The sequence below is a fragment of the Chiloscyllium punctatum genome, chromosome 31, assembly GCF_047496795.1.
Source record: "Chiloscyllium punctatum isolate Juve2018m chromosome 31, sChiPun1.3, whole genome shotgun sequence".
Lineage (NCBI taxonomy): Eukaryota > Metazoa > Chordata > Chondrichthyes > Orectolobiformes > Hemiscylliidae > Chiloscyllium > Chiloscyllium punctatum.
In genome coordinates this window covers 20,563,240-20,582,060 of record NC_092769.1, presented here as the reverse complement: position 1 = coordinate 20,582,060, position 18,821 = coordinate 20,563,240, and positions in this window count along the sequence as shown.

The window sequence follows — 18,821 nt, the reverse complement described above, 5'->3', positions numbered from 1 at the left end:
CGAAATTGCGGGATTTGACAAAAACATAAGACCTTCATCTACAAACAACATAATCTTATGTGACTTCTATCCCATTACTGGGGCAAGTATGTTGGGGTAATATTCCCAATTGTGCAGGATGCCAGCGAACCTAAGATTGTTTCAGGGATGGGGAAGAGATCAACCCTCGTGTGCTATTTATGCGGGTTCAAGAAGAAAATAAAATCTCTTCTTGTGAAGTCGAACTGCCTCCAGACATCTACCAGCTCTGATTCTGCACACAAATCCACTAATTACGTACATTATAACGAGGGTATTGGGGACCTTTGGTCATTCTGTCCACAGTGGGGTGCATAAGACAGTTGAAATATCCTCTACAATAATGTGCCACGATGCAAGATAACTTAATTTGGGAAATGCATCTACCAGGATTTTCAGCGGGTGCACTGGGTGGCAATTCAAAACACTGTATTAATTCCTATAGTTCAAGGTTTTGAGGATTATGATCCTTCCATGAGTGTTTAATACAATCTAGTGATTTAAATGGAAGATTCTTACAATCCATTCTGACTTTTCCCCTACTCGTAGTATTAAAAGACGCGAAATAAACCCGATCAAAGCCGCCCTGCTGTAACATCAAATGTTCCTTGTCATCACGGTGCATCTCCTGCAATAGGCAACAACCACCCTCTTTGATTTTAAGACGAGAAATTACATTTTTCCTCTTGACTGGCAGATCACTGCCCTTAATGTTTCAGGTACACTATTTAACCACATTATAATCCATAACACATTGCAGCAACATTTGAATTCGAGAGAGTTTCACATCGAATTACACATCGCTGAACATTAATGATAAAACACTCAGCGACCCTTAAAACGATACAAACTATTACTACTACAACTAACAAGCTCGCAAAACTTTCCAAAGCTAAACACATAAAAAAAAACAACGAACGAAACAAAATCCCAAGTGCCAATGACACGTTATATGGAAATTTACCCCGCCCCTTGGAGGCGCTTACATATCCCAAAACTTTATCTTCTCCCCCCGACCAATATGGCATTCAGGGCAATTCATAACAAAAACCAGGCTTCAACTGTCCTTAGGTCAGCAGTTTGTCATCACAACTACTTTTGTAACTCCCTCCAGCTTGAGCCACACCTCCGACACAAGCAAAGAAAGAGAAAACAAGTAGTAATACTTATGAAGAAGTTAAAAGTGTGCACTCTACCCATCCCCGACTATAATTCAACACTGGTTAATACCAGAAAAATCCAACAAAATTTCTTTAAGGGAGAAACATGATTATCTCAACATCCAGCTTTCTTTAAAATATCCACAAAGTTTTCGCTTTCTCTGGAGAATCAGACGAGTTCATTGACCCATTCAAAGCAATACAGAGCATAAGGAATACTGAATCCCGAGTTCACTTACTCTTCTCTTGATATCATCAAAAGATTTCCTTTCCTGAATCACCGATGTTGAAAAGTCATAAAAGAACATAATCCTGGAGCTCTCGTGAATTAAAGCCATCGGAAACCACACTGAGCTTCCATCAGTCTTTGTTTATCCCTGTAACTATGTAACCGTACAAGGACAGGGCAAAGGCGTTGGTCTGAGTCTTACCACCGTGCCATAACCCAATGAACTTCAGCTTCGAAGTGAAGGAATCACAGTAGCCAAATCAAAGCTGACCACCTGGCGTCGGGCCCAGCAGATCGACGATGTGAACACTCTTCGTCCTGTCCCTGTTCTCGAGGAGGTCATCTTGTTCAGTTAAGGTATGAACCTGTATTTCAAGGGGGAGGATCCTCTCCCGAGAGGAATTGATCGCAGTCTCTGTCAATGCAGTTCGGCACTTGACATTGTATGTTCTGTTTCCAAGGCTATCTAGTTGCTGCTCATGTTTTTGGAGCACGTCTGAGAGCGGTTCTAGCCACAGCTAGACTTCTGTTCAGTCATGCCTTCAATCATTTCACTTAAGTTGGTGAACTCAGTGACCAAGGCCTGGTGAGTAACTGGGTCCATGGAACGAGCAGAGTGGGTTGCAGCTACAGCCTCAGGCCTGCTCGATGCTTCTGACGGGTGCACTGCATGTTGTGACTTGATCGATCCTTTCCCATGTTTTGTCATTTCCACTTGACGAAACGGGATTAGTAAAGAGTCTATCGCTCTTTTTAGTGTTGAATGTTAAGTAACTGGCAGGGATGGGGTGGGTTAGAGAACCACTTTGCCTGTGCTCTGATGCAGACCCCATTAAAACAGACCTTCCAGATCGCCACCATCTGGGCTTCCCCCTTAACATTTTATCGACATTACCATTTCGTTTTGAATTATATTCCTGGATGTTCTGGAGCAATGTCATTTGGTACCACTGTCTACATTTACCCCCATACCGCATATTACTGCCAATCCCTGATAATCCTCGACACCGTTGTTATTTATGAACCTTCTGTCTGTTCCTCAAAATTATTCAATATCTCTGCCTCCAATGTTCTGTGGGGAAGAGAGTTACAAAGAACCACAACACTGAGAAAAAAAAAACTCAAGATCTGAGTGTGAGATTATTTTTTCTTTGTCTCCTTCTCTGAGAAAGAATATAATTACGTTAGAAGCAGTTCGGTGATGTTTTACTTCACGCATTCCAGGAATGAGTACCTTATATTATGCAGGATTTAACAGGTCACCCTTGGAAAGAGAGATGATCTTATTGAAACATACAAGACCTAGATGAGAGTGGATCAGATAGATACCCACTGGGTATAGTCTAAATTTCTTGTCATTTTCACATAATCTCTACAGTGTGTAAGTAAGACATCCCATCCATCAACTCCACACTGACCCGCCAAACAGCATCCACCGGACCTGCCCCCCTACCCTATCCAAGTAACCCTGCATTTCCCATGACTAACCTACCTAACTTACATATCCCTGGGAATGATGGGCAATTTAGTAAAACCAATCCACTCTAAGCTGCGGATCTTTGGACTGTTGGAGGAAATTGGAGGATTGGGAGGAAACCCACACAGAAAACTGCAGAGAGAATGTTCAAACTCCACACATAGCGTCGCCTGAGGTTATATGGAAAGCAGATCCTTAATGATGGGAGGTAGCAGTGCTAACCAGATATCCACCATGCACATCCGACAGTTCTATTAGTTATTTGTGGCTGACTAAAGAAATCTGCCTGACGTGTTCCTGTCACTGAACCTGACGCAGTCTGAGAACTTTATGATTGGCCACATCACCAACCTGGTTACATTTAAAGTTTACTAGGAGAATAGTTCATCTACTTTACTAACACCTTCCACCCCGAACTCAAATGTACCTGGACCGTCTCAGACCCCTCCCTACCCTTCCTAGACCTCTCCATTTCTATCTCAGACGACCGACTCAACACGGACATTTACTATAAACGGACCGACTCCCACAGCTACCTAGATTACACCTAGATTAAACCTCCTCCCACCCTTCCCCCTGTAAAAACGCCATCGCATGTTCCTAATTGCTTCGTCTCCGCCGCATCTGCTCCCAGGGAGACCATTTCCAATACAGAACAACCCAGATAGCCTCCTTCTTCAAAGACCACTATTTCCCCTCAGACATGGTTGACGATGCTCTCCACCGCATCTCCTCCACTTCCCAATCCTCCGCCCATGAACCCCACCCCTCCAATCGCCAGAAGGACAGAACCCCACTGGTCCTCACCTACCACCCCACCAGCATCCAGATACATCGTATCATCCTTCATCATTTCCGCCACCTCCAAACGGTCCCCACCACCAAGGATATATTTCCTTCCCCACCCCTATCATCGTTCCAGAACGACCAGTCCCTCAACAACTCCCTTGTCAGATCCACACCCCCCACCAACCCAACCTCCACTCCTGGCACCTTCTCCTGCAACCGCAAGAAATGCAAAACATGCACCCACACCTCCCCCCTCACTTCCCTCCAAGGCCCCAAGGGATCCTTCCATATCCATCAGAAATTCACCTGCAACTCCACACTCATCATTTACTGCATCCACCGCATCCGATGTGGCCTCCTGTACATTGGGGAGACAGGCCGCCTACTTGCAGAATGTTTCAGAGAACACCGTTTTGACACCCGCACCAACCAAACCAACCGCCCCGTTGCTGAACACTTTAACTCCCCCTCGCACTCCGCCAAATACACGCAGGTCCTTGGCGTCCTCCATCGCAAGACCGGAGCAACACGACACCTGGAGGAAGAGCGCCACCTCGGAACTTTCCAACCACAAGGGATGAATGCAGATTCCTCCAGCTTCTTCATTTCCCCTCTCCCCAACTTTTCTCAGTCCCTCAGACTCAGCACCGCCTTCTTGAGCTGCAATCTTCTTCCCGACCTCTCCGCCCCACCCCTCTCCGGCCTATCACCTTCACTTTAATCTCCTTCCAACTATCGTATTCCCAACGCCCCTTCCCCAAGTCCCTTCTCCCTACCTTTTATCTTAGCCTGCTTGGCACACCCTCCTCATTGCTGAAGAAGGGCTCATGCCCAAAACGTCGATTCTCCTGCTCCTTTGATGCTGCCTGACCTGCTGCGCTTTTTCAGCAATACATTTTAAAGCTACATTTTAAATTTGTTCAGAGCAGTGGAAGAGTGGGATAAAAATGAAACAGTGACACCCTCCAACCTCAGTCAGAGCAGGATTTTGGAGAAATTCACCAAGTGGGAATTTATTCCAGTGGGAATTCTCTTTCCCGGAAGTTTGGGATGTCGGAATCTTTACATTATATCGAGGCTGGCTTCGATATAATATAAAATGATTTTCCATAAACAGGTGAATCAAGGATAATAGTGCATCGGGAGCAAAGTGCAGCTGGGAACACAATGAGATGAACCACAACCTTATTTACTGGTGGAGTAGTGTCAATGGGCTGAATGGCCCACTCATGTGCCTCAGTCCCATGTTCTGATGTTATGTTCAACCCTTCAGACCTGCTCACAGAGGCACATCGAGGCCACTCCGATGGTGAGGTGTCGTTTCGGAAAACTACTTGGAAAATTCAGGCTGGGTCAGGAACTGACCCCCACCCCCAAGCTCTCTTTCCAGGCTTCCCCTCTCTGTAACATCTGCTCCAGATGTGGGTCATGTTACAGACTTAGATACGCTGGGTATACAGCCCCTATACCCCACCTAAGGTTAACCTAAACAATTCATCTGCTGTCCTTGAATGCAACATTGTGCAACACGACTTCCAGGAAAATAACCTGTTAGTTTCCAATAGCGTACCATGTGAAATTAATAAATAGGAACGGAAGTAGGTCATTCGCCACCTCAAGCTAGCCCTGTCATAAAATAAGAACATGGATGATCTACTCCAGGGCTCAACTCCACTTTCATGCTGACTCCTGTATCTCTCCACATTTCTCTGGGTTAGGGAATTCCAGATATTCACTACCTTCTGAGAGAAGGCATCACTTTGCATCTCAGATTGAAATCGATGTTCCTTATTCGGTATCTTTATCCTCGAGTTCGACATTCTGCCCACGATTGGGAGCAACTTCTCAACATCTACCTTCTCAAGCCCGCTCTGTATCTTATATATTTCAATAGTATCCCTCTTCATTCATTTAAACTCCAATGAATAATAACCTCACCATTATAGAGATTCTGAATAACTCAACCCTTTCATCTCTGGAAGCCAGTTAATGATCCAACCGCATTACTTGCTGCATCAGCATGCTGACGTGATGCTTCATACTCAGGAAGACTCCAATCACTTTGAACTCCTCCTTTTCTGGAAGTCCTCTCCATTAAATAACAGCCAGCCTTTTGGTTCTCAGTGTCTTCCAAAAACTCGGATGTATATTGCACTCAGCTCCCTCCTTCAGGCTGTCAGTATAGATTGCAATAACTGATGCCATCGGACTGATATGTGTGGTGATCCAGCAGATACACCTTTATCATAAAGATCCATTAATCCTGACTCACCGATTTCTATGTGCTAACCAGTCATCATCGCATGTTAATACATTATCCGTCATCCTACGAGCTTCCGGCTTGAGTAAGATCTTTTATTTTGTAATACCCTGCGGAAAATCTCTGAAAAGCCTCTTGTCTACCAGATCCCCTTTATCAAGTTCGCTTGTTATATTTCCAGGCATCTCCATAAATCTTTGCATGATCTTACAGGGCAAAATATAATTTCCTTTCACAAACCCTCACTGACACTGCGTGAAGCTTTTCTTAATGTCCATGCTGGCCAGGTTTTCCAATCTAAACTAGCCCCATCTGCTTTCATTTGGCCCATAGGCCTCGAAATGTTTCCCATTCGTATGTTTGTCCAAATGAGTTTTAAATGTTATAGCTATATTGGCATCTACCACTCTTCCTCTGAAAGCTCATTCCATACCCGTACCACTCTGTATAAAAACACTGCAACTGCGTCCCTTTTACATCTTCCCCCTTTCACCTTAAACCTATGCCTCCTATGGTTGAACTCTCCCCTCCTGTGGAAAAGCCCTTGGCTATTCACCCGATCCATACCTCTCATGATTTCATAAACTTCTATAATGTCAGCCCACAACCTTCTCCACTCCATCTGATACTAACTTCAAGAACAAACATGTAAAGATAAGTGCTGCAAATTTGAAACTATATTAAACATGACAATAAAACAATACACAACCAAAACTTCATACTATTATTTGTTTTTCTCCATATTCCAATACTGAGGCAGCATGAAACGCTTATTTAGTGCCAATAACAAGTCACGCACCTGAATTTATTTGTCTAACGGGGGTGATGATCTCAACAATGAAAACGTATCTATGGCCAGATCTATATAATACCATATAGTCAACATTCCCCCACCTGGCCTCCCATTGAACTTCTGTGCTTGTATCTTCCTTATCTTGCACTCAATAGAGAGAACCCCTTTCCCCATCGCATCTTAATTTAAACTCATTTCACAGAATCTTCTTTTATCTTTTGCCACACCCTCTTTCCCCTGTCACCCATTCCCCAACTCTGGTTAGGGATATGAAGCACATTTTCCAATCATTTCGAGTTCTGAAGAAATGTCACACTAGACTTGAAACACTAATCCTGTTTCTCTGTCTCTGCAGATGCTGACAGACCTGCTGAGTTTCTCCAGAAATGAATAGCGGCATTGAACATATTTTCAATTACAAAATAACGATCGATACTGGAAATAAATATACCAAAAATTGCTAGAGAAACCGGCAGCTTTGTAGAAGGTTCACTGGACCTGAAAGTTTATATCTGCATTCACTCCATAAAATGCTGCAACATCTTCAGCAATTTCTTCAGCAATTTCTGTTTTTGAACAATTTCCAACGACGAATGTCAAAGATGCCCAAACATCCTGTCCAACATGGAGTGCCATACACTGGGAACTGAACGATAACGCATGGTGACAAGTTCCTTAACTCTGGAACTGCATAAGGCTGGCATTACTGTCACTGCAGAGCTCTGAATTATGGTCAGGGAGAAAAACAGAAGGAAACACATTCACTTCAAATACAGAAGATGGTATTACTGAAAGGAAAAGATTCAGATTCGTACCTTAAATTGATTGAGTTAAAGTAACAAATTGGAGGCGTGACACCATGGAAAGAATTTCAGCAGAATGAGAATATGAAAATGGAAGGGTTACCGCATCAGAAACCAGAGTAGGTCACTGAGTACAGGGTTAATGGGTGAATGGGTCTCGGTGTGAACTGGGGGACAGTCAGTAGGATTGAATTGTAGATATTGCAGCTAAAACTGGGTTATCATCTGATGCTGTAGGTCACAGCAGCAACAGCAGAAGCAGAATTGTATTCAATGACAATCTGTAACCTTTCCCTCAGGATAATGTCTCAGTCCACCATTACCCTCAAGCCGATCTATAGTTCAGTGACGAGTGTGGGTGAACATGCCAGGGTCAGTACTATGTGTACCTTTATATGATGAAAACCCATTAAAGCTACCGCAATTGGCTGGTTTCTCTCGAAACAGCAGAACTAACATCTGGTACAGAGGCAGAAATTATACCACGAGTAACAAATCAGATCGAAGCACTGTCATCCTGCCATATCCAAGCATGAATGTCGACGGACCATTAAACAACTGACTGGGGGAGAGGACTCCACAAATATCCCCATCCTAAATAATGGAACAGTCCTGTACATGAGTGTAAAAGTCAAGTATGTGGTGTCTGCACTATCCTCAGCCAGACGTGTTGAGTGGATGATCCAACTTACCCTATCATGATGCCCACAGAATCACAGATGCCAGTCTTCAACCAATTCGATCCGCTGCACGTGACATGAAGAAACCGCTGAACACAGTAGATACGACAAAGGCAATGGGCCCTGACACCATTCCTGCAATGGGACTGAAGACTTGTGCTGCACAATACGCCGTGTCACTGGGGAAGCTGTTTCATTCCAGCTCCAACTCTGACATCTCCCTGGCAATGTGGAAAATTACTCAGCTATGTCCAGTTTCCTAAGAGGGGAATAAATACAATCTGACCATTTACCACCCCATCAGTCCCATCACGACAGTCTAATTGGTGGGAGTTCTATTTGACAGAGCTGTCAAGTAGCACAGAAATAACCAGCTCCGTGTGGTTTCAGATAGGTCTCCATGTGGAGATGGTGCGGTCGTGGAATTGTCATTGGATTACTAATAAAGACCAGGCTCATGCTTGGGCAGCTGGTGGAAGATAAAAACAATTAGTAACATATCAAGATCTAAAATCTGGTTCAGTAACAATGATCTTGAGTCCATCGATCTCCTTCCCCAATGTACGTTCAGGAAGTGAATCTCCATGTTTTCCTGGTCTGTCCTAACAGTGACTCCAGACATACAGCCATGTGATAAACTCTTCAATAGTCTCTAAAACGGCCAAGCAAGAGACTCAATTGTATCAACTGCTCCGAGCTTTTAAAGGATATACCCGGAGAGAACACCTGGCTACAACCTTGGTCTCAGAAAAGGGAACGGGAAACATAGTCCTGTTGACCCTGCAGAGACCTCCTTCCTAACGTCTGACGGTTTGTGACAACACTTACTGAGCTTTCCCACAAACTGTACAGGAACTTCGGGAAATGAGTACGTCACACAACACATTGAGCTTTCTCTATGCTAGTTAATGTTCGAACATCTCCTTCATGCAGTTTTACCCATACAATATTCATATCCCTTAATATGTTTAAACATTGTGAAATATAAAATTAGAACTGCTGTAGTCCCTTCAGCCCATCAATTTTGCTCCTCCATTCAATATACAGGCAGTTCTCAGATAACGCGTGTTGATTAAATAAAATTTGGCTGCAATGTGATTCATGAACCTTTTTCCATAAAGTGAATTCCCGTTCACTGTGACGCAATTCCTTGCCGGGAACCAACTGAACAGCAAAACCCAGCCTCAGGATCCTCTGTCTGCAAAATGTACAATCAATGTGTTCAGCTAAAACAGGAATGTAATCCGCTCTGGAAGCCTTGAAACTGAGCCTGAAACGGGGAATTGTATTATCCACTTAGAAAGAACTTTATTTCAAACTGTGGGGAGATTCTTGAGGAGAACTGGAATCTCCCCATCGACATGACGTGGTCAGTCAGCCTCACGCGCTTTCTGGTGAAGAATGTGGTGAAAGGTGCACTGCTGTAGTCAGTGACCTGTATTTTGAAAGTGTTACATTTACAGCACTGTTTTATTACAATATGTGACTTAAAGTTTTATTTAGACTTTGCTAGTATGTGTGTTAGACTAAATTAAATTTTTGGCTTTACTAATAATTTTGGGGGTTCGCCCCTTACTCTCTTTTTCCCATAGACCCCATGATTAATATTGCACGATTTTGCACAACACGGTGTTGCACAGGAACACAGCTACTGAGTTATTGGAGAACAACCTGGATTGATAGCTGATCTTCTATCTTCACACGATACTCCGCTATCCTTTTAATTTCCAGAAGTCCTTATTTATATTCAGTGCCTAGGTTTCCACAGCCTGAGCTGGGAGAGAACACTCTAGTTCACCAGTCTCAGAGTGAAGACATTTATTCTCATCTCAATGCAAAGTGGCCTGTCTGTACTGAATGCTGTGGCCCCTTGTCTGAGGCATCCAAGCCAGCTTCCAATCTGTCGCGCCCTGTCAGAGTTTTATATATTTCACTGTGATCACCACTCATTTTCCTAAATCCCATGGAATACAGGTCCAGTCGCCCAAAACTGTGCTCCCACAACAAGTCTGTCATTCCAGAGATCAGTCTGGTCATTCTTCCCTGTTCTCCCTCAATGTCAGCTTTGTCCTTTATTGGGTAAGGTGCCCAAAACTGCACACAATACTGTACAATGTTAGAGATGGGGTCTCACCAAGGTCCTGTACAGCTGCAGTAGGATACTCTTACTCCTGCACTCAATTCCCCTGTAATGAAGGTGAAATACATCATTGATCTGTCCACCTGCTTTCTGCTCCTGCAATATTGCTTTAGTGACTGGTACAATGTCATCTTTCAATGTTACAGCTCCCCACTTGCTGGGTCTATATACACTGGTCAACGTATCAATGCCATTCCCAGTATTGACTTCGAGCTTCAGACTCACTGTCCTGCATGTACTCAGAGGGCTGTGCAGAAATAAACGAAAATGCAGCTTAAATTCCTTTGTAGAACAACATTTTTCAACCACTCCCTTTTCAAACGAGAGGCTGCCATTCTATTGTTCCCATCAAAGTACACAACATCACATCTCTCCCAATTGCTCTCCATCTGCCACATATTATCCAAGTAATTTCACTTGTCTCAGTCACTTTGGAGCATTTGTACATCTTTCTCGCCAACTCACAGGCTGACAATGTTTAGTGCTGTCAGCAGACTTGGGAATATTGCATTTGAGCCCGTCAACCAAATATATGATTTGTATTGGGAATAGCTGGGGCCCAAGACACGAACCTTGCTATATCCTCCTAGCCTTCCATTTTAAAAAAAATGTTGTTTTATTCCTGCCAGCTCTCCCATTCTAAAACCATGACTATACGTTAGACCCAGTCCCACAGGATTCGAATTTGCACAATAGGCTTGGGGCTTTATCAAAAATCTTTCTGAGATTCCACTCGTATTACATTGATACCTTCTCCATAATGTTGCTAAAAGCCACTTTCTCAAATATGATTCCCATTTCATAAATCTCTGTTGACTTTGTCTACGTCCATTAATTTCATTCCGATACTTTCTCTAAACTGTTTAGTTGCTAATTTCATTCTATTCCCATTTTCTCACCAGACTAAAGATCCCTAGTATTGCTAGGAAGTTTTCTTTTTTATTTTGTTTTCCTCTGTGAAGGCATGACTGAAACTTTTGTTACATAGTTCTACCATTTCCTGGTCCTCAATTATCTGACATCAAACTGTAAGAAAGCTGCACATTTCTTTCTCTTAATTTTGCCATTAACATATTTTCAGAAAATATCGTAAGTTCTGTCTTATAGACTTTGTTAAGACATTCTTCAGAAACCTATCAATTCCTATTTTAAGGTACTCACTGATTGGCCTTCTACAGCCATATAATCACAGAAGCAAAGACTCTGTACTATCAGAAATACAGCATGGTCTACATAAGGCCCACTTTCCGACACAATACGCCTAGCCGTGTATCTTAAGGCACTTCAAGTGCACAACCGTGTATTTTCGAATGATTTTGAGTTTGTCATGACATCTCCCCTCTCAAGAAGTGCACTTCAGACCCCAATACACATTGGCTGAAAAGCAATCCTCAAATCCTCACTAAACCGCAAACTCTTCACTTTAAAAGTGTGCCCATTTGACTAAAAGGAACAGCTGCTGTCCATCCACCCTGTCCATGCTCCTCGTAATCCTATGCCTTTGAATACGTCCCCCTCAGCCTCCTTTCCTCCAAACTAAACAACTCAAGTTTATCCAGCCTCTCTCTATAGCTGATATGCTCAATTTTAGGGAACATCCTGGTGAATCTCCTCTTCAAACCCTCCCGTGCTTTCACATCCTTCCTGTAATATGGTTCTCAGAACTACACACAGTAATCCATCTTGGCGTCACCAAAGTTCCGCATAGCTCTTATAATCCGTGCCTCAATGAATCAAGGTTATGTTTACAGTCCTCTGTGCTTTCCCAAATTGTGTATGAACCTGTCTATCACATTCAGGGATGTGTGGAGAAACACCCTATGACCTTCCCAGTGTGCTGCCATTCATTGAGTCCTCTCCTTCTTCCAAAGTGTATCACCTCATATTTATCAGGGTTACATTCCATCTGCCATTGATCTGTCCATCTAACCATTTCATCTGTATCTTCCCGTTACTTAAGACCTTCCTCCTCACTGCCAGCCAATGGCCAATCTGTGTATCAAACACAAACTTACTTATCACACTCCCCACCTCTCGTCCATATTCACAGCGACATCATTTATGAGTACCACAAATATTAAAGTTGAAAATCACACAACATCAGAATAGAGTCCAACAGGTTTTTTCGGAGGCACCAGCTTTCAAAGCGCTACTTCTTCATCAGGTGATTGTGCGCTTTGATGAAGAAGCAGCATTTAGAAAGCTAGTGCCGCCGAATAAACTTATTGGACTATAATCTGTTGTTATGCGATTTTTAGCATTGTCCACCCAGTGCAACACCAGCATCTCCGAATCACAAATAATAAGGGATACAGCACTGATCCCTGTCGTATACCATTGGATACTGGCCTCCAGTCACAAAAGGAGTCAAACACCACCTTGTGTCTCCCACCACTAAACTTTATTTTGATGCAATTTGGCCTAATGAGACCTACCTGTTTCTTGGTTATTCTGTTCCGCTGGATACACTTGTAGAATAATTGGGAATCCATAATCTTGCCCTGCCAGCAGGTTTCCATGTCCCTGTGTTAGTTAGTCCCCAACGCATGCAGAATTTCCTCCTTATTGCAGTCTTAAATGGTCTGTCCTTTATCCTGCCATTATTTCCCTTGATTGTGTATTAGGCAGCCGGAGAAACATCCTGTTAATTTCCAACTTGTCACATGTTTTGTGAATTTTATGCATTTCACAGTGACCCATCTGTAATTCTTTGAAACTCGAGAGAACACAGGCCGAGTTTCCTCATCGCGCAATCTCACCAATTGAGGGATTAATCTGGAGAATGTCCATTGTACTTCCTCTGTGGTCAGTATATTCTTTCTCAGATTTGGTGACCAAAACTGTCCTCAATATTCCAGGTACAGTCTCACCAACACGCTGTTAACATGTCTTCAACATGTCTTTACATCTTTATTCTGACTCCCGTAAAGCAATGCAATCCAAACTTTAACTTACCACTTGCATATATTCCTCTAAATACCCTTCACATTCATTGCATTTACAAACTCATTGTGTGAGTTCTTATAGAAAACCTTCTGATAATCTGAAGTATGCCATTTCTACTGGTTCCCCATTATCTGTGCTGTAAGAATCAACTTCAAACAATTCCAAAGCTTGTCAAGTATGATTTCCCTTTCAGAAATACATACTGATTCTCTCCAATGTTGCTGTTAATTTCTCAATAACGAATATCACATCCTACATAATAGATTCCAACAGTTTCCCCACAAATGTCAAGTTAATTAGTCTGCAGTTCTCCACACTATCTCTTCTTCCCTTTGTAGATGCTTGGATCACTCCCGTTCATCTGTAGTGCTTGGTTCCAGACTATGCAGAATGCACTGGGTAATGGTGCACAGTCATCGACAGTGCAACTAATACTTCAATTAGTGGTTTATTTCTGAAGATTTTGGTATGAAGTACAACTAGTTTGTCAAGGTTAGCAAAGCTCAGTCCAGCTGCATGTTCAAGTAGAGCCTTGTTACTGATATAAATTGACTTTCTGTCTTTCGATCCACAAGTCCTGTACGATCACTTCGTATTTCTGGGTGATTTTCTGGATCTTCCTCCATGAAGACAGATGTGAGGTAACTGGTTATTTGCTTGGCCATTTCTCTATTATCCATAATAAACTCGTCTCTCCTGATTGCAGATTTCCACATTTGACTATGCTTTTCTCTTTCCTTTGAAATATAGATCATAGATTTATGCAGTCCTTGTGTTCCTTTTTGTTTGTATGCATGTTCCCTTTTTGATTTCCTTACCCGTTTCATGGCCCTGCTTTTCTGGATCGTAATTTTCTGAGAATTCTCAGGATTCCACAATGTCTGGAATTCTTCTGAAGTTACTTCCTGTGATTCGTGTGATCTTTAATTTATTATGCTAATCATTGTTAACTCACTTTCTCACGCTTGGGTGTTTTACCTGAAATAAATAGACATATTTTTCAGACTTTGTAGTATTTCTATCAATCTCCTGGTCCTGACCATATATATTCAGGAACACTGCAGGAGGACAGGATAGAAATAGCGGGGGCCCTGGTTGGTACTCTTGCATCATCGGTCGTCAATGGGTAAGGTCCTGGAGGACTGGAGGGTAGTGAATGCTGTGCTGTTATTCAAAAAGGGCTACAAATAAAAACCGGGGAACTATAGACCAGTAAACCTAAAATCTGTAGCAGGTAAGTTATTTGACAAGATTCTGAGGGAGAAGATATACATGCATTTGGAAAGACAGGGCCTTGTGAATGGAGGATTATGGCTCACAAGTTGGTTAGACTGCATTGATGAAGTGACCAGTAACTTTGGCAAGGACATGGCTGTATATATAGATTTCAGTAAGGCCTTCAATAAGGTTCCACATGGTACGCTGCTCTGGAAGGTTAGATCACATGGAATTGAGGGGGAGTAGGCAAATTAGGTCCAAAATTAGCTTGATGATAGGAACAAGAGGGCAATCGTGAAAGGATGCTGGTTGGACCGGAGGCCTGTGATGAGTGGAATGCCTTAGGGATAGGTGCTGGGACTATATATTCATATATTACACATATCTATGATTTAGATGAGAATGTACAGGTATGATTTGTAAGTTTGAAGGTGACACTAAAATAGGTGATATCGTGGACAGTGAGGAAGGTTATCAGAAATCTCAGAAATTACAGCAGTACCTTGATCAGGTGGGGAATTGGGCAGAGAAAAGACAAATTGAGTTTAATTCAGATAAGTGTAAGTTCTTGCATTTTAGAAAGCAGGAGTTTCATGGTGACTGGCAGGGCCTTAAGGAGTGCAGTGGAACAGAGTGACCTTGGAATTCAGGTGCACGATTTTCTGTAAGTGGAGTCCCAGGCTTTTGACTCACTGCCCTTCATCAGTTAGAGCACTGAGTATCGAAATTAGGGAGTTATGTTGCAGTTATACAAGATGTTGGTGAGTCCATACTTGTCGCGCCATGTTCAATTTTGTTCACTTTGCTCGAGGAAGGATGTTATTAAACTGGAAAGAGTGCAGAAGAAATTTACAAGGATGTTGCCAAGACTCAATGGTCTGAGTTATAGTGAGAGGTTGAACAAGCTAGGAGTTTGTACTTTAGAATGTATGAGGCTGAGGGGGATCTGATAGTAGTGTGTAAGATCATGGGAGACATGGATAGAGTCAATGCACTCAGTCTTTTTTTCCCCAGGATTGGGCAATCACGGTCTAGAGGGCATCAATTTAAGGTCAGAGGGGAAAGAGTAAAAGGGAACTTGAGGGGCAATTTCTTTTACACACAGGGTGGTATGCATATGGGATGAGCTGACAGCTGTAGTTGAGGCGGGTACATTCACAAAATTTAAAATACATTTGGACAAATACAGAGTTAGGAAAGGATTAGAAGGATACAGGGAAATGGCGGGGAAATGGGGTTAGTGTGAATGGATGCTTTTTTCGGGATGGACCAGTTTGGGCCGAATGGCCTGTCTCCGTGTGGTAATACTATATGGGTCTAACAACCATTGTTCTCCTACTGAAAGTTATATTGTACTTTCCCAATTCACTGGAGCGAACTTGACCCTCTAACCTCTGGGCTTCCATGATGTTTGACCAGAATGTTCAACCATTCCACATTGAATACAGACGCCGTGTAAAATACAACATATTAATGTCACTATTCCTCCAAAGCTGCTTCAGAGGAAGGTTAGTAATTAGTCCTTCTGATCACACAATAGATAATAAACAATAGGTGCAGGAGTAGGCCATTCTGCCCTTTGAGCCTGCACCACCAATCAATATGATCATGGCTGATCATCCTTAATCAATATCACACAACACGAAATCAGAAATAATCTGCTCTCTAGTTTGGTTCACAACATACTCTCCAACCTACCTGATATACACTTAAGGAATTTATTTTTCACAACATTAGCAGTCACTTAGTTAATTCAGTTTCAATGCAACTTGACACCATTCATTATTACTGCAGAACCCACGATTATTTGTTACTTATTCACAGGATGGGGGGCTTAGCTGGATAACCAGCATTTACGGCCATGCCAGACGGCAGTTAAGAGTCAACAGCGTTGCCTTGGATCTAGAGTGACATGCAGGCCAGACCAGATAAGAACAGCCGTTTCCTTCCCTAAAGGACATGAGTGAACCAGATGAGTTTTTCCAGCAATCAGGAATGGATTCCTGATCATCATAAACCCTTGATTCCAGATACATATTGAATTCAAATTACACAATCTGCCATGGTAGGATTTGAAACCATGCCCCCAGAACATTACCTGGGTCTCTGGGTTAAGAGCCCAGCGATAATATCACTATGTCATAGCTTCCCTTTGAGTATAGTTGCATATATAATTTCCAGAGCATATGATGCAAAATATTTGCGCGACAGTTTTGGTTCAGATATATAACACAACAAATTTGTTTCTCCTTGCTATTTGTAAGACCCACCCAAACCAATTCTATAGAATCTGAGGGACAGAGCCTGTGTCGTTATTAGTGATAGACTTGGATAAGACATTCGGGGAGGCTCACATCGATGTTGAGATGATCTGAAGACATGTCCAGCAATACAGGACAAGCATCAATATCCATTCCGCTCTGTCAGGATAAGTGTCACCGTATATTCTCACTGCTCCCTCACACTCACTGTATGTCTCTTATAGCACCTCCCCTCGACCAAGGCTCACACTCTAACTCCAATAAGGTTCAAGCACGACCACTCTCACTGTTGAATTCAGCACCTTCCCTCCCTCACATTTTCTGTCCCTGATGCAATAGTCCCACACACTAATAGCACGACATGGATACAACACTATGGACAGACTCCCTCCGGCCACCTCTCCATATCACACCTCACCGAGTCCAGCACGAACAGCAGGACCATCCACTTCCACCCACACTCCTTCCTTCCCTTTCCAGGAGAAACAGCCTGGAATAGGTCAGAACGGGCCAAGCCGGGTGGTGGAGTGCCAGATATCCGTTCCCTCATACCCCTACCCTGATATGTGGGGAGGATCCTGGAGTGAGCCGGAGAGGACCAGGAGGCCTTGTGTGGAGATTCGGAAACATCCACGTCCCACCAACCAAATAAGGAGCAGTGTTTAGGAAAGAGCAATTCTCAATTCAAACCTACTGTCAGTTCCAACCTCATCTCTCTCACTCGCAGATGAACAGATATCCCATTGCACAGAGATGCATGCATTGAAATACACAGGCGTATTGGTAAACACCCCAATATACTAACATGCACAATGCATACAAGGAGATTAGCATGCACACACGGAGAAGCACACAAAGACATAAACAGTCACACACAAATAGACACAAACACAGATAGAAACACACAGGCTGATACAAAGACAGACAGATATAGTCACACAAATACAAAAGTAACAAGTACATGGACAAACACACACTTAAGTACACATTAAGACACAGACGTCAGTGCCATTAGGACACAAATAAATAAGTTTCTGATTTATAAGGAGATCAAGGATTCTGGGAGAAGGTAAGAGAATGATGTTGAGGAACATTATAGAAATGGCTTTAAAGTATATCAGACTCGATAGGCCAAATGGCCTAATTCTGATCCTTTTTTAATGTTTGTGTGGTGTTATGCTATCAGGTATTCTCTTCCTGAGACAGCAGCAGCAACATATTTGAATGGAAACAGTCAGTGGTAATGTGGGAAAAGATTGGAGGGCAGAATGGTTAATGTCTATTCCTAGTTATTGTACCACTATATTCGAAAAGGGGCAGTGATTTGATATGAGGTTAACACAGTTTTTAAAAAATGTGTCCCACAATGAAAGAAGGATGTCCCTTTCCCTTTAATGTTGTGCTATCTGTGGTGTCCTCATCCTCAGGGAGCAGTGGAGACTCGGTTAATTTAGATATTTTAGTTTGAGTTTGACTGATCTTTGCCGGACAGGAGAGTCAATGTTTATTGGGAACAGACAGGAGACGGATGGTCAGACACACTCGGATCAGCCATGAGCATTCTGAATGGTGCCACCAAATGGCCAACTGCTGCCCCTATCCAATGTGTTGTTCCCTCAATCCACACTCCCGGCCGTTACAGAGATATACTGCTGTCCCTACCCCATGTGTTGTTCCCTCAATCCACCACTGAGTGCGATTACAGGGTAGAGGACTATCCCATTCAGCCTGACTAGATCGTTACAATGACACGGGAGGAGACCATTCTGCCCCTCAAAAAGAATTACACAGAAATATATGATGAAGTAATTCAGCTCGTTGAGTACATTACACAGCCCAGGATGAGGCCATTCAACCTGCCTGAACTGCTGCACAGGAACAGGGAAGCTGTCGCTAACAGGAAATAGACAGTAGTGATATATGACTTTTTTAAACAAAACTGTAACTAATTTTGACTCAGAGATCACTGTAGGGTCATCACTGATCAATAATCTATGTAAAATATCTCGATGAAGGGACTGAATGGATCAAAGCTGAACTACCTCGG